Below are 18,350 nucleotides of genomic sequence, written 5' to 3' on the forward strand. Positions count from 1 at the left end.
AGGTTGCAAGTTAGACCAGATAACCAGATGCTTCTTAGATGCCTCTTACAAAACCCATGTCACAAGACCCATGACTGCCCTAAAACCCAAGGACATTCCTGAACATTGACGCAAATGCTGATCCCTAAAACTATAGGCTAAGGAATGATGTCCTTCTAAATGGATTGGTTAGGAAAATATGTATCATTACAAATCTATTGGCGGGCTATTACAAATCTATTGTGCAGGCTCTGCTGTAATGGCTGGTGTGGGCCTATATAAGATCTCCTTTGAAGAAGCTCAGGGTCTTACCTTGTACACGAGAACTGCATGTCACTGTGTGTGTGTGTACGACCCTGGCTAGCCAGCTTAATAAACTACCCTCTTGCTAATTGTCTGTGGTCGGAGATCCAGAACTGTGCCCTAACAATAGTTAAGCATTAGGCACTTTAGCCATCTCGATGCCAGGGTAGCATATAACTCACCACTTGCCCTGGGTCCATCCCGTCCTTCGTTGGGACCCTGCTTTTGGGGGTGCTAGGAAGTAAGGGCAGCAGAGGCTTAGGTCAAGAGAACAGATGCCCAAGAGGAAAATATCATGTGAGTCAAATGACTCCCAGATTACAAAAGCATAGCAGTTGCTACAGTCTCCCTATGCCCATACAAAAGGAGATGGCTCTGAATAAACTAAGCAAAGGACTCAAGGAGAAAAGAAAAGCAGTACTTACAAGTCAATAGCACACAAAGAAAGAAGTTACAAATAAACACAGAGGAAAGTTCCCAATAAACCTAAACTACCTGAAGCTATGTTATCCTACATATTACTTTAATGGGTATGAGAATCAATTTGGTCATTTTCCAAACAAGAAAAATATAAGAATTTGAAAAGATATGTAGGAGGTAACTGACACAAATGAAACTTTGTAGGAATTTTTAAAAGCTGGCATTTAAAATTGCCTTTACACAATAGGCAGTGTAACAGTACCAAATCATTCTGAGCTTTCAAACAGAAGCTGGAGGCAGCCATGGGACCATTTTAGGAATTAAAGATCAACCTATATTGAAGATCTAATTTTTTTAATTTAACATTACTTAAGCATGTCATAAATATTCCAATAAGAATTAATTCACTACTTCTCTATATATCACTATGTAGGAATAGGAACTTTGTACTTGTTTTTAGCTCATGAAGATCCCCAGAGAGTAAGCAATATAATTACTAGACATTCTAACCATATCCAATGGGATATTTCCAGAAGAATACTTATCTTTTTGAATTAGAAAGATTAATTTTGCAAATGAAGGAATTTTCTCACCACATAAGAGCTAGATTGTAAGAGTTTCTGTCCCTGAAATTTAGAATTACTATGTCTTATGAGACCCAATAAAGTCTATAATATTTGATTCTGAGATTGCAATTCTCTCTTATTCTTGGTTCTTCCATTTAAGGCAACATATTGAATCTCTTGGGAGAAACTCATCCTGTATCTGCTCAATTGAAACATGAGGGTGCACATTCTGAGCTACTATGCTTAGGTCTGAGTTTCCAAGGAAACAAGGGACTGCTCATCTATCTGCAAAAATGAACTGATGAATCACTTTGAGTCTGTTACAAACCTTGATTCCAAATCAAATTGCAGTGTAGAGTTTTAAAATGTCAGTGTCTTGTCATTTGGCCCTAGTAAACCTCTATTGCTGTGAAGACTAGTAAGCATGCAGGCACTTGCTCTTATCTTACTACTTTTTATCTTTGCTTTGTTGATGAAATATTCTCAGTGATAGTTGGTTCCAGCCTGCACCAGTAGGTTAGGCGTTCAGTTACTTCTCTCAGTAAAGCCAGATAAAGGTTGTATGCAGTTAAGATGCTAGCAGGGCAGGCATGCATGCATGCTTGTGTGTGTGTGTGTGTGTTGGGGTTGGGGGGGGTTGGTGGTAGAGTAGGGAATGACACTAAAGTTTTATAGGTTCTAACAGTGGATCCATCTCTCATGTTCACACTCTGAATTCAAATGACAGAAAGGAAAAAAAAAAAACAGAAACTACCTCCAAACAAAACTACCTCCACCCTACCTCCAAAACATTGCCATTTAAATTGTTATTTCTGAGTTTCTTGAATATTAGAGGTGCTGATCATCTTTTTTATCCTTACCCATAGATCTAATTTGCATGTTACTTTGTTTAACAATCACAATTGGCCTGGAAATAGATACCTATGATACATTTCTTCTTCAGAAATCAAGGCACAGCATGATTAAGATTTCTTCTAGATCACAGAAGTAATGAATGATAAAGCTGAGATTTACAGAAGTTATGTCCAAGCACAGAGCCAAGTATAAGCTCTGACCACAGCTAACTGTGTCCAAGAAAGAGAGAAAAGGAGAGAGAGAGAGAGAGAGAGAGAGAGAGAGAGAGAGATGGAAGTGGGGAGAGAGGGGGGGAGGGGTGAGGAAAGGAAAGAACGAATTTGAACTAAAGCTGCATCACATCAAAGTCATAATCTTAACACTTGATTTTCACTTCTAGAAGCCTGGACTTTTTTTTTATCTGTAAGTATTAAGTGAATGTACCTATTCATTTGTTTATGCATTTGCTCAGAAAATAAATAAAGGCATCTCTGCTAGGTCTTTGACTATAGCAGCACCAGAGACAAAGTCCCATATAAAGTCTACATATTGTAGAAAAGAGAGACAAATACGTAAACAAATGCAAACATTATACATACTGTTTAATGTATATTAAACAGCAGAAGGAATTGATACTGTGATTTTAGAAGTAATTGGAAACAACTGGAATGTTTAAAAATGGTTGCTAGAAGAAGCAGAAGTGAGAAAGTCTGGATAATCTGGACTGTAGAGAACAGAACAAATTTTATTTTAAAGGATGTGATATGTCATTGAAGAATTGTGATCTTTTTTAATATAACTTACTTTAGTTTCTATTTCAAAGAAACTACGTGGGTAGGGGCCGGAGCGATAGCACAGCGGGTAGGGCGTTTGCCTTGCACGCGGCCGATCCGGGTTCGATCCCTGGCATTCCATATGGTCCCCCAAGCACTGCCAGGAGCAATTCCTGAGTGCAAAGCCAGGAGTAACTCCTGAGCATCGCCGGGTGTGACCCAAAAAGAAAAAAAAAAAAAGAAACTACGTGGGTAGATGTAAAATACACCTGTGAGCCAAAGGTAGAACACATACAATTCCCAGTTCAATTATAATGTTCTGAAATGACTTTTATTATATATATTAAATATATATATATATATATATATATTTGCTTTTTGTGTCACACCTGGCAATGTGCAGAGGTTAATCCTGGCTCTGCACTCAGGAATTACCCCTGGCGGTGCTCAGGGGACCATATGGGATGCTGGGAATTGAACCCGGGTCAGTCACGTGCAAGGCAAACGCCCTACCCACTGTGCTATCGCTCCAGCCCCTATATATTGAATATATTTCAATTTATTAAAAGACTAAAATAGATATCCAATTGTTTATGTTTTTGATTAAATAGGGCAGAGCCATAGCGCAATGGGTAGGGCATTCACCTTGCATGCGGCTGACCCAGTTCGATTACTCTGCCCCTCTCGGAGAGTCTGGAAAGCTACCAAGAATATCTCGCCTGAAGGCAGAGCCTGGCAAGCTACCTGTGGCGTATTCGATATGCCAAAAATAGTAACAACAAGTCTCACAATGGAGACATTACTGGTGCCCGCTCAAGCAAATCGATGAGCAATGGGATGACAGTGACAATGACTTTGATTAAATAGAGATTACAATGAGTATGGAAGTATGCTAATGTACAGGAGTATCACTATACAAAAGGCATAAAAATATTGATAAAGAACCACTTGAACAGGCACCAGTCTAAAGCATCCATGAATAGACTAAATATGATACTTCTGCTTTCACTACACATGAGCACCCTCCAAGGACTTGGCCCTTCTCTGTGGAAAATCTCTAGTGCCCAGAGTTCATATCTGAGAGCATTACTCTGTTTAACTTCTGAAATTCAGTGACTAGCATAATGTCTTGTTTAGTGTATGTTCTTTAAGATACTCATGGAGGAACAATACAAAAGACAGGAAGGGAGGAGGGAGGGAGGGAAAGAAGGAAGGAAGGAAGGAAGGAAGGAAGGAAGGAAGGAAGGAAGGAAGGAAGGAAGGAAGGAAGGAAGGAAGGAAGGAAGGAAAGAAGGAAAAAAGGAAGGAAGGAAGGAAGGAAGGAAGGAAGGAAGGAAGGAAGGAAGGAAGGAAGGAAGGAAGGAAGGAAGGAAGGAAAGAAGGAAAAAAGGAAGGAAGGAAAGAAGGAAATAAGGAAGGAAGGAAGGAAGGAAGGAAGGAAGGAAGGAAGGAAGGAAGGAAGGAAGGAAAGAAGGAAGGAAGGAAGGAAGGAAAAAAGGAAGGAAGGGAATAAGGAAATAAGGAAGGAAATAAGGAAAAAAGGAAGGAAGGAAATAAGGAAGGAAGGAAGGAAGGAAGGAAGGAAGGAAGGAAGGAAGGAAGGAAGGAAATAAGGAAATAAGGAAGGAAGAAAATAAGGAAATGAAGGAAGGAACGAAGGAAGGAAATAAGGAAGGAAGAAAACATCCAACCCTATCAAAAAATGGGGCGAAGAAATGAACAGAAACTTTACCAAGGAAGAAATACAAATGGCCAAAAGGCACATGAAAAAGTGCTCTACATCACTAATCATCAGAGAGATGCAGATCAAAACAACCATGAGATACCACCTCACACCACAGAGACTAGCACACATCCAAAAGAACAAAAGCAACCACTGTTGGAGAGGATGTGGGGAGAAAGGGACCCTTCTACACTGCTGGTGGGAATGCCGCTGGTTCAGCCCTTCTGGAAAACAATATGGACGACTCTCAAAAAACTAGAGGTTGAGCTCCCATTTGACCCAGCAATACCACTGCTTGGAATATATCCCAGAGAGGCAAAAAAGTATAATCGAAACGACATCTGCATATGTATGTTCATCGCAGCACTGTTTACAATAGCCAGAATCTGGAAAAAACCCGAATGCCCTAGAATGGATGACTGGCTGAAGAAACTTTGGTACATCTATACAATGGAATACTATGCAGCTGTTAGAAAAAAGGAGGTCATGAATTTTGTATTTAAGTGGATCAGCATGAAAAGTTTCATGCTAAGTGAAATGAGTCAGAAAGAGAGAGACAGACGTAGAAAGATTGCACTCATCTGTGGAATATAGAATAACAGAATGGGAGACTAACACCCAAGAATTGTTGAAATAAGTACCAGGAGGTTGACTCCATGGCTTGGAGACTGGCCTCACATTCTGGGGAAAGGGCAACTCAGAGAAGTGATCACCAACTATAATGTAGTCGAAGGCCATGTGGGGGAAGGGAGTTGCGGGCTGAGTGAGGGCTAGAGACTGAGCACAGTGGCCACTCAACACCTTTATTGAAAACCACAACAGCTAATTAGAGAGAGAGAACAGAAGGGAATGCCCTGCCACAGTGGCAGGGTGGGGTGGGGGGAGATGGGATTGGGGAGGGTGGGAGGGATGCTGGGTTTACTTTTGGTGGAGAATGGGCACTGGTGAAGGGATGGGTTCCCGAACTTTGTATGAGGGAAGCATAAGCACAAAAGTGTATAAATCTGTAACTATCCTCACGGTGATTCACTAACTAAAAATAAATAAATTTATAAAAAAAAAGAAAGAAAACCATCAAAGATTTCAGTTAAGAAAAAAAAATAAAATACATCTTTAAAATTTAAAAATTAAAAAAAAATGAGAAAAGGAAGGAAGGAAGGAAGGAAAGAAGGAAGGAAGAAAGGAAGGAAATGAAGGAAGGAAGGAAATAAGGAAGGAAGGAAATAAGGAAATAAAGGAAGGAAGGAAGGAAGGAAATAAGGAAGAAAGAAAATAAGGAAATAACAAGGAAGGAAATAAGGAAATGAAGGAAGGAAGGAAGGAAGGAAATAAGGAAGGAAGAAAATAAGGAAGGAAGGAAGGAAGGAAGGAAGGAAGGAAGGAAGGAAGGAAGGAAGGAAGGAAGGAAGGAAAGAAGGAAGGAAAGAAGGAAGGAAGGAAGGAAGGAAGGAAGGAAGGAAGGAAGGAAGGAAGGAAGGAAGGAAGGAAAGAAGGAAAGAAGGAAGGAAGGAAGGAAGGAAGGAAGGAAGGAAGGAAGGAAGGAAGGAAGGAAGGAAAGAAGGAAGGAAAGAAGGAAGGAAAGAAGGAAGGAAATAAGGAAGAAAGAAAATAAGGAAGGAAGGAAGGAAGGAAGGAAGGAAGGAAGGAAGGAAGGAAGGAAGGAAGGAAGGAAGGAAGGAAGGAAGGAAGGAAGGAACGGAGGAAGGAAGGAAGGAAGGATAGAAGGAAGGAAGGAAGGAAGGAAGGAAGGAAGGAAGGAAGGAAGGAAGGAAGGAAGGAAGGAAGAAAGAGAAAAAGGAAGGAAGGAAGGAAGGAAATGAAGGAAGGAAGGATGGAAGGAAGGAAGGAAGGAAGGAAGGAAGGAAGGAAGGAAGGAAGGAAGGAAGGAAAGAAGGAAATATGTAAGGAAGGAAGGAAGGAAGGAAGGAAGGAAATTAAGGAAGGAAGGAAGGAAGGAAGGAAGGAAGGAAGGAAGGAAGGAAGGAAGGAAGGAAATGAAGGAAGGAAGGAAGGAAGGAAGGAAGGAAGGAAGGAAGGAAGGAAGGAAGGAAGGAAGGAAGGAAGGAAGGAAGGAAGGAAGGAAGGGAGGGAGGAAGGAAGGGAGGAAGGAAATGAAGGAAGGAAGGAAGGAAGGAAGGAAGGAAGGAAGGAAGGAAGGAAGGAAGGAAGGAAGGAAGGAAGGAAGGAAGGAAGGAAGGAGAGAGAAAGAGTGATCGGCATTACAGATTCTTGGCTGGAAGATGGCATCTTTATCTCTTAGTTTAGCATTTTCTTAGCTGTTTATTCTTAGCACCTCTTAAGCCATCTTACTGGGATAAAAAAAAAGCTTGCATGACACTTCCAAGAGATTAATATTTTCATTTCAACATCTCTGAAAGTATTTCAATGAAATTGCTTTCAAATGGTTTATTTTATATTAGATCATTGAGAGATAGATTAATGTCATAAACGTAGGTACTAGCAAGTAATATTTTTGTCTCCCATGTGCACATATTGTATATTTCATATTCTCTGATAACTTAAAGTCACTAATTTAAGTCAAATTAAGGTGAGGGCAGTGTAATAATTGCTATATTTCTGTTCCTTCTTGATAACAAGTGAGGATTTTTTCTCTACCAGTACATATCACTATGCTTTTTCTATAGTAAGATATAAAGCACTGCTGCTTTATAGAAACAACAACAACAAATTATCAGCTGCCTTATTACTGAGAAATGCATTGGTAAAATGCAAAAATATTTCACCTTTATATTGAAGAAAATAAACACACTGGATTAATGAAGATTTCACAGCTCTTGATGTATGCCATACTCACAAGTTGATAAACCTCAAGAGGCTATGGTTTCTGAGGATCATAAACTAGAACTGAAGGGGACCTAGGGAGTTGATAGAGCCACCATCCTAACCCACCTTAGTTCATGGAGCAAATATCAGACATTAAGATGTGGAACGACAATCCAAAACTTTATGGAAAACTTTTTATCCAAGTTCCAGTCCAGTGTTGGCTCCACTACAAAATGCTCCCTCTTGGGCTAGAGATAATACAGGAAAACAGGCAATCTCATGACTTTCATGTGGCAGAGTCCAGCTAAGTCCCTGGTGACCCAAAGGTTATAATCCAGTATTAATTTTTTTTCATCTTGTTTGTTTGTTTTTGGATTAAGGGTCAAACCCAGGAGTGCTTAGGGCTTACTCTGATTCTGCACTCAAGGTTCACTCCAGGTAGACTTGGAGAATCACATGGGGTGCCAGGGATCAAACCCAGGTTGGCCATGTGCAAAACAAGCACACTACTCACTGTACTATCTCTCGAGCCATCTTTTAATTTTTTAGCATCAGACACAAAAGATAAATATATTTTGATTGCAATAATATAACCAGTACAGAGAAAATGGAATAAAATAATAATGTTCCTCATCCCTTTGTCTTCAACTCACAGCACCAACACTGTCTCATTTGCTGTTGGTCTAGAGCCTTATACTTATTTGGATACATTTATAATTTTAAGTAAATCTCACTTTTAAGCTTTTAAAGCTGTTTAGTTTTAATTTTTATTAATAATTTTTAAGATATTAATATTATATACTTCTTTCTCATCTCGTAACTGCTACGTAATGTTACAGATACTGTTACTTATTACTTCACAAACATTTAGCTTATTTTCCATTTTTAACTTTTTTATAATCAAGGCTAGAGTGAACATTAACATATAGTTTTATGTATTAAATTCATATGGAGAAGTGTTGATTCAATGAGGAAAAGTTTGTATTTTAGTAAATTTTAGGTAGTGCTTTCTGAAAACTTAATACCAATATTTATAACTATCAGATCTGAGTGAAAGTTTTTTAATAGCTTAATATTTAAATGGACTGGAGCGATGATAGCACAGTGGGTAGGGCATTTGCCTTGCACATGGCTGACCCGGGTTCGATTCCTCTGTCCCTCTCAGAGAGCCCAGCAAGCTACTGGGCTAATGGAAACATTACTGATGCCCACTTGAGCAAATCGTTGAGCAATGGATGACAGTGACAGAATATTTAAATATAATGTTCAAAAGCTGGAAAGATAGTATAAGGCTAAGACATTTTCCTTGTATGTATGTAGCAAGCCCAAGTTCAATCCCTGACTCCACATATGATTCTGAAACAAAGTCCGGAATAATCCCTGAAAACTCTTGGTGCCCCTCATCACTGCAAAAAAAAATTATTAAGTTGAAATTCCAGAAAAATTATGCTTCTATTTATGATGATGATACATTAATGTCCTATAGACTTTTAGAAATCACACACATTCCTTCAAGAATCTGATTGAAGTTAGTGTTTCTCCAAATAAAAAAGGCACAAAGACATAAACACACGGACTTTTATATTTTAGTGGATGTTTTATAGACCCCCAGATGTTAAATGCAAGGCCCAACATACTGGATAAATAAAAAGTTATTTGCCTGTGATTGTGATGAATGAGTATGGGCATTCAGACTTAGATATCTTAGTGTTTCTTGCCAGGGGTCTTCTTTAGATCTTCTTAAGGTTTTGGGTGGTAAAACTTAAGAGAGTATTAAGAGTTGGCCCTTATTGCCCTTATAGAAGCCTTTTTTTTTTGTACAACATTCGGTGAGCAAGTATTTGCTTCTTAAGTGTTGTTTGTGGACTTGTGTCCACAGAAAATTTTTACAGCATAATAACATAGAATTAGGCTGACTGGGTTCAGACTTCCAACTTTGAGGCTAAGTAATGATGTGTCTTTCAGGAAGTTATTTTAACCATACGGGTCACCAACAGCTGATAGAACTTTCTGCATCAGTTTAAATGTTATATAATCTGTGCTGTCCCAAAATACAGGCTCTATTTATAAGTGATTACTGGTCAGCAGCTGTGGCTAACATTATCTAATAATAAAATTTTTATTTTTAATTTTAGTTCATTTAAATGAAAGTTCCTTCATGGCTAATGAGCTCTTTATTGCTAGCATCTTCATTTCCTTGTTTTCCAAAAATAAATAATGAATGGACATATTGTCAAGAATAAATAAATAATACCTAAGTACTTGAAAATACCTGGCATATTTTGTGCATTTCCAATGAATATATTTTTTAAATGAATCACTGTGAGAAACAGTTACAAAGCTGTTCATGACTGGGTTTCAGTTATACAATGTTCCAACATCCATCCCTTTACCAGTGTACATTTCCCATCACCAATGTCCTTAGTTTCCCTCTCACCACACCACCCCCATTTTATGTACTAAAAGTTACAGTAAGTTTATGAAAAAAAATAGTAAGACATATTGTTCAAGGAACTTAAAATTATAATAAGATAAAACACATATATACATATCAATAATGTGCTATTTCAAATTAAAAAAACTATGTAATGTGTGCCAAAGTGATAAATAATGCACCAAATCCCTCTACAAAAGCATTGTGAATAAAATAACTAAATGGAGGATATAAAGGAGTAATATAAGTAGCACTGTCATCCCGTTGTTCATCGATTTGCTCAAGCGGGCATCAGTAAGGTCTCCATTGTGAGACTTGTTACTGTTTTAATATAATATAATATAAAATATAATATGTAGGAAAATGCCAAGTGTAAAGAACAAAAGTTAAAAAATAAAGCTGTAATAGAAACTGATAATGGTTCATGAGAGGACACAGCAGAAACCTCTGTGATTATATGGCTAAGGAGACAATTTCATAAATATTAAAGTTGGGTAGCATGTCTGGACTAAGATGACCAGTGGTCTTCTATGGCACAGAAAGCAGGTTAAATTGCTCTCAGTGGGCATCAGAACACTGAACCCTGGGTGGCTAATGTCATACATTTTAATATTAAGGATGTTATGAAGGTTTATAAAAGGCCTGGATTATAGTATAGCATAATTTAATCTCATAATTTATCACCACACTGTTGATATTTTATTTATCTAAGAAAAACGGTGATTTTTTAATTGTGCATCTTAAAATGCCATATCAAGATTTTTAGATAGTATATGAAAAAAATATATGAGAGCCCAGCAAGCTACCGAGAGTAGACCACCCAAATGGCACAGCCTGGCAAGCTACCTGTGGCATACTCGATATGCCAAAACCAGTAACAACGACGGTCCTCATTCCCCTGACCCTGAAAGAGCCCCCAATATGCCATCGGGCTATACTGGCATGCAACAGGGACGAATGGAGACATTACTGGTGCCCGCTCGAGCAAATTGATGAACAACAGGATGACAGTGACAGTGATATCCAGGTACAAGTCTGGTGGGGATGACCTCTGGTGCTGTGGCCGAGAGTTATTCTCCCCCTTCATATCCCATAAAAACTATAAATTATCCTTTTAGGTGGAACTTTCAATAGGGCAGCCCGATCACCAAAAATACATTAGGCCAATAATTAATTAATATTATACCAAAAACACAACAGTAACAGTGTGCGTGAAAGTCTAAACCACACAGGTAACAATGGTAAGGCAATTCAGAAGCCCATTGAGCTTAGTTAGTGAAGAAACTAGCCCAGAAGACCCAACCAGTAATGAAGCACTAGATAACCTCTCTGACAAGGAATTTAGAAAGGAACTACTGAGGACACATAGGGAGCTAAAAGAAACAATAGAAAGCACTTCCAATAAAATACAAGATGATTTGAAAGCAGAAATGTGGAAAATGCAAACAAAATTACAAACAGAAATGACAAATCTGAAAAACCTGGTAGGTGAATTAAAAAACTCAGTGGAAGGCCTCAGCAGCAGAAAAACAGCTGCTGAGGACAGATTCAACGAGCTCCAAGATGAAGTGCGAAGAATCTCCAGACAACAACAGAAAATGGAAAAAAGCCTCAAAATGAATCAACAGATGTCAAGAGAAAAATCAGGATGAAGAAAAGAAGAATAACATAAGAATCATTGGAGAAGCAGAGGACAGGAAAAAAACCCAGACAAGAAGAAACTGTCAAAGACATTGCTAAGATGTTCCCAGAGCTGAAGAGCACATGAGACCAGATTCAGGAGGCTTGAAGGGTACCAGCTAGAAGAAATCCAAATAAAAATACTCCAACACACATCCTGATCAGATGGTGAGAACCATAGATACAGACAAAATTCTGAAAGCAGCAAGATCAAAGAAAGAAATTGCTTATAAAGGAGCATCCTTAAGATTTACAACCAACTTTTCTGATGAAACACTTAGGATTTGTGTGGGTTATACTGAAAAATACTCAATGAAATAAATGCCACACCAAAAATACTTTACTCTCCAGCTGGAGCAATAGCACAGCGGGTAGGGTGTTTGCCTTGCATGAGGCCGACCCGGGTTCAATTCCCAGAATCCCATATGGTACCCTGAACACTGCCAGGGGTGATTTCTGAGTGCAGAGCCTGGAGTAACCCCTGTGAATCACTGGGTGTGACCCAAAAATCAAAAAAAAGGAAAAAAGAAAAAACACTTTACCCAACTAGACTCTCATTCATATCAGAACTAACAACACAGAATTTCAGACAAACAACTCAGGAACTTCATAAACTCAAAACCATGGTTATAAGAACAATTAAATGGGCTACTTTAAGATAAGACAAGCCCCTCAAATGCACCAAACTTCAGCAGAAAAAGGACACAAAACACCACAACAACAATATCTCTCAACGTCAATGGGCTAAATGCACCAAATTAAAGACACAGAGTGACAGGATGGATCAGAAAACTGAACACAATATTCTGCTGCTTGTAAGAAATACATCTGAACAGGCAGAGCAAACACAGACTCAAAGTGAGAGGATGGAATACAATCCTACAAGCAAACAGCTCCCTCATAAAAACAGGAGTGGCCATACTAATATCAGACCACATAGACTTCAGACTAAAGAAGGTTACAAGAGACAGTGAAAGTCATTTCTTAATGATCAAAAGATCTGTACACCAGGAATAACTCACTCTCCTAAATGTATATGCACCTAACTAGGAACCAGTAAAATACTTAAAATCACTCCTCATAGATTTGAAAAAGGTATTGACTGCAACACAATAGTAGTTGGAGATTTTAACACTGCTTTATCACCTCTCAATAGATCAACAAGACTCAAGCTCAGCAAAGATGTACTTTATCTGAAGGAAGAAATGGAAGACAGGGGTCTAATATATACATATATATATATATTAGATTCACCATCATGAATATATATTATATTCACCATACATGAACATACATATATATATTAATGTGTATATATACATGTGTGTATATATATATATGACATTTCACCCCCCCAAAAGGTGAATACACATTCATCTCAAGTGCACATGGGATATCTCAAAGATAGACCACATACTGGGCCACAAAACATACCTCCATAAAATTAAGAGTATAGAAATTGTAACAACGTTCTTTTCAGATCATGGTGCACTAAAAATCAAAGTAAATCACACCCAGAAACAGAAATTTAAACCAAACACCCAGAAATTAAACAGCTCACTATTGAATAATGTTTAGAAAGGAAATCAAAGAGGAAATAAAAAGATTCTTGGAAATGAAGGAGAATGAAGACACAAGCTACCCCAAGTTATAGGACATAGCAAAAGCAGTGTTAAGAGGAAAGTTCATAGCTCTACAAGCATTCCTCAGGAAGGAAGATCGATCCCACATAAATAATCTAACCTCACAGCTTAGAATCTTGAAGAATGACCAACAAAAGGATCCCAAACCAGACAGGAGGAAAGAAATGATAAAACCTAGAGCAGAAATTAATGGCATGAAAACCCAAAAAACAATCCAAAAGATCAATGAAACCAAGAACTGGTTCTTTGAGGAAGTAAACAATATTAATAAACCACTAGCAAGACTCACAAGGGATGAGAAAGAGAAACCCCTAATAATCAGAATCAGAAACGAAAAAAGAGACATCACAACAGAACACAGAAATTCAAAGAATAGTTAGAGATTACGTTGAAAACCTTTATGCTACGAAATTAGACAACCTCGAAGGCACGGATAAATGCCTGGACTCCTATAATCTCCTAAAATTTACCCAAGAAGACTTGGAGTTGGATGTTTTCTTATTGAAGAGTTCAACCAGTGCCTTGTATATCCTTGATATCAACCCCTTATTAGATGGGTATTGGGTGAATATCCTTTCCCATTCTGTAGACTGTCTTTGTATTTTAGTCCTTGTTTCTTTTGAGGTACAGAAGCTTCTTAGTTTAAGATGGTCCCATTTGTTTGTCTCTGTTTCTACTTGCTTGGCCAGTGGTGTGTCATCTTTGAAGATATCTTTAACTTCAACGTCGTGGAGGGTTTTGCCAATTTTGTCTTCAATGTACCTTATGGATTCTGGACTGATGCTGAGGTCTTTAATCCATTTTGATCTGACTTTTGTACATGGTGTTAGGTAGAGATCTGAGCCCATTTATTTTGCATGTAGCTGTCCAGTTTTGCGAGCACCATTTGTTAAATAGGCTTTCCTTGTTTCACTTCACATTTGTTGCTCCCTTATCAAAGATTACATGATTATATATTTGAGGGTGTGTGTCAGGATATTGCACTCTGTTCCATTGTTCTGTGGCTCTGCCATTGTCCCAGTACCATGACTTTTTAATTATTACTGCTTTGTAGTAGAGTATGAGGTTGGGAAAGGTGATGTCTCCCGTGTTTTCTTTCCAAGGATTGCATTACCTATTTGTGGGGTCTTATTATTCCATACAAATTTCAGGAGTGTTTGCTACATTTCTTTGAAAAATGTCATGGGTATCCTTATGGGGGTTGCACTAAATCTGTACAATGATTTGGGTACTATTGCCATTTTTACAATGTTAATTCTCCCAATCCATGAGCAGGGAATATCTTTCCATTTCCTGGTGTCCTCTTTTATTTCCTGAAGTAGTGTTTTGTAGTTTTCTTTGTACAGGTCCTTTACCTCCTCAGTTAAGCTGATTCCGAGATACTGGTTGAACTCTACAAGAAAACATTCAATCCCATCAGAAAATGGGGCAATAAAATGACAGAAACTTTCTCAAAGAAGAAATTCTAATGTCCAAAAGGCACATGAAAAAATTCTCTTCATCACTAATCATCAGCGAGATGCAGATCAAAACAACAACGAGATATCATCCCACACCACAGACACTGGTACACCTTCAAAAGAACAAAAGCCATTGATGATAATGCTTGCCATCAGTTCGTGATAGATGGCTTTGACTATCTTGAGGAAAGTTCCTCCAAAACCCATTTTGGTGAGAGTTTTTATCATGAATGGGTGCTGGATCTTGTCGAATGCTTTCTCTGCATCTATTGATATGATCATATGGTTTTTATCTTTACTTTTGTTGATATGCTGGATTATGTTGATTGATTTCCGAATGTTAAACCATCCTTGCATCCCCAGGAAGAATCCCACTTGGTCATGGTGTATGATCTTTTTGATGAGTTGTTGGATTCTATTTGCTAGTATTTTGTTGAGGATCTTCGCATCGGTGTTCATCAAGGATATTGGTCTATAGTTTTCTTTGTTAGTGGTGTCTTTGTTTGCTTTTGGTATTAGGGAGATATGCACCTCATAGAAACTGTTCGGAAGGGTTCCTGTCTTTTCAATTTCCTGTAAAAGCTTGAGGAGAACTGGCAACAAGTCTTCTTTAAATGTTTGGAAGAATTCGCCAGTGAATCCATCTGGACCTGGGCTTTTGTTTTTGGGGAGACTGTTGATTACAGTTTCGATTTCCTTGATATTTATGGGCCTATTCAGGTATTTCAAGTCTTCTTGGTTCAGTCTTGGGAGATTGTAGGAGTCAAGGAATTCGTCCATTTCTTTTAGGTTTTCTTGTTTCGTGGCATACAGACTTTCAAAGTAGTCTCTGATGATCCTTTGAATCTCCTTGGTTTCTGTTGTGATGTCCCCCTTTTCATTTCTGATTCGGTTTATTAGGGTTTTCTCTCTTTCTTTGTGAGTCTTGCTAGTGGTTTATCAATCTTGTTTATTTTCTCGAAGAACCAGCTCTTTGTTTCATTAATCTTTCGGATTGCTTTTCGGGTTTCCATATCATTAATTTCTGCTCTAAGTTTTACTATTTCTTTCCTTCGATCTGGTTTGGGTTCCTTTTGCTGGTCCTCCTCTAAGATCTTGAGCTGCGAAGTCAAGCTATCTATATAGGCCCTTTCTTCCTTTCTGAGGAATGCTTGCAGAGCTATAAATTTTACGCTTAACACAGCTTGAGCTGCGTCCCATAGATTCTGATAGCTTGTGTCTTCATTCTCATTTGTTTCGAGGTATCTCTTGATTTCTTCCTTGATTTCCTTCGTGACCCACTCATTGTTCAATAGTGAGTTGTTTAATTTTAACCAAATCAAATTAAGTGTTTGATTTGGTTCTCCTCATCTGTGCGTGTTTAACTTCCATCTTCAGTGCATCATGGTCTGAGAAGATAGTTGACACAATGTCTATCTTCCCGATTCTATTAAGGTATAATTTGTGACCCAGGACATGGTCTATTTTGGAAAAAGATCCATGTGCGCTGGAAAAGAATGTGTATTTTTTCTTTTTGGGGTGTATAGCCCTGTATAGGTCTATTAGCCCTGTCTCTTCCATTTCTTCCTTCAGACCCATTGTTTCCTTGCTGAGTGTTGTTCTTGTCGATCTGTCCAGAGGTGACATCTGCACCTATATGTTCATCGTAGCACTGTTTACAATAGCCAGAATCTGGAAAAAACCTGAGTGCCCTAGAACAGATGACTGGTTGAAGAAACTCTGGTACATCTATACAATGGAATACTATGCAACTGTTAGAAAAAATGAGGTCATGACGTTTGCATATAAGTGGGTCAGCATTATGCTAATCCATGTTAAGTGAAATGAGTCAGAAAGAGAGAGACAGACATAGAAAGATTGCACTCATCTGTGGAGCATAGAATAATAGACTATAAGACTAACACCCAAGATTAGTAGAATTAAGTACCAGGAGGTTGTCCCCATGGCTTGGATGCTGGTCTCTCATTCTGGGCAACTCAGAGAAGGGAACACCAAGTAAAATGTGGTCGGAGGTCATGCGGGGGAAGGGTGATGCGTGCCGAATATAGAATAGAAACTGAACACAATGGCCACTGAACACCTTTATTGCAAACCACAACACCTAATCAGAGAGAGAGATCAAAAGGGAATTCCCTGCCATAGTGGCAGTGTGGGGTGGGGGGAGACGGGACTGGGGAGGGCGGGAGAGATGCTGGGTTTACTGGTGGTAGGGAATGGGCACTGGTGAAGGTATGGGTTCTCGAACTTTGTATGGGGGAAACATGAGCACAAAAATGTATAAAACTGTAACTGTACCCGCACGTTGATTCACTAATTAAAAATAAAAAATTTTTAAAAAAAGCAACCGGTGCTGGCATAGATGTGGGGAGAAAGGGACTCTCCTTCACTGCTCTTGGGGAATGTTGACTAGTTCAACCCTTTTAGAAAACAGTATGGGCAATTCTCAAAACATTAGAAACTGAGCTTCCATTTGATCCAGCAATACCACTTCTAGGAATATATCCCAGAGAGGCAAAAAAGTATAGTAGAAATGACATCTGCACTTGTATGTTCATTGCTGCACTATTTGCAAGAGTCAAAATCTGGAAAAAACTCGAGTGCCAAGAACAGATGACTGGTTAAAGAAATTTAACATCTACATTATGGAATACTATGCAGCTGTTAGAAAGAATAAAATCATGAAATTTGCATATAAGTGGATCAACATGGAAAGTATCATGTTAAGTGAAAAATAAGTCAGAAAAAAAGGGATAGACATAGAAAGATTGCACTCATCTGTGGAATATAAAGTAACAGAATAGGAGACTAACACCCAAAAATTGTAGAAATAAGGACCAGGAGGTATGCCCCATGGCTTGAAAGCCGGCCTCGCTTGCTGGGAGAAAAGAAATCTCAGATAGAGAAGGGAACACCAAGTAAAGAGTGTTTGGAGGACTGCTTGGGTTGGGTGATGCGTGCCAATTGTAGACTATAGGTCGAACCCAATGACCATTCAATGCTTCTATTGCAAATCACAGCACTTAAAGAGAGAGAACAAAAAGGAATTCCTTGCCACAAAAGCAGGGTGGGGTGAAGGGTATGGGGTGGGAGTGGTGGGAGGAATACTGGGATTATTGGTGGTGGAGTGATGGGTACTCAATGATTGCATAACTGAAATGCAAACGCGATGTAACTGTACCCCATGGTGATTCACTAATAAAAAACAATTAAAAATTTTTAAAAAGGAAGCTTTGGAATACCTGAACAGACCCATCACTACAAGGAAATCGAAATAATAATCAAAAGCCTCCCAAAAATCAAAAGTCCTGTTCCAGATGGATTTATTAATAAATTCTTCTAAAACCTAAAAAAGGAACTATTCCCAATCCTTTTCAAGCTTTTCCCGGAAACTGAAAAAACAGAAACACTTCCAAACAGTTCCTATGAGCCAAATATTACCCTCATACCAAAAGTCAAAGACACCACAAAAAAAGAGAATTACAGACCAATATCCCTGATGAAAACAGATGTAAAGATCCTCAACAATATACTAACAAATAGAATCCAACAACTCATCAAAAAGATCATACACCATGACCAAGTAGGATTCATCCCGGGGATGCAAGGATGGTTTAACATTTGCAAATCAATCAACATAATACACCATATCAATAAAAGGGAAGAAAAAAACCATATGATCAAGTCAATAGATGCAGAGAAGGCATTTGACAAGATCCAGCACCCATTTATGTAAAATAAAACTCTCAGCAAA

Source organism: Sorex araneus, chromosome X, assembly GCF_027595985.1.
Source record: "Sorex araneus isolate mSorAra2 chromosome X, mSorAra2.pri, whole genome shotgun sequence".
Classification (NCBI taxonomy): domain Eukaryota; kingdom Metazoa; phylum Chordata; class Mammalia; order Eulipotyphla; family Soricidae; genus Sorex; species Sorex araneus.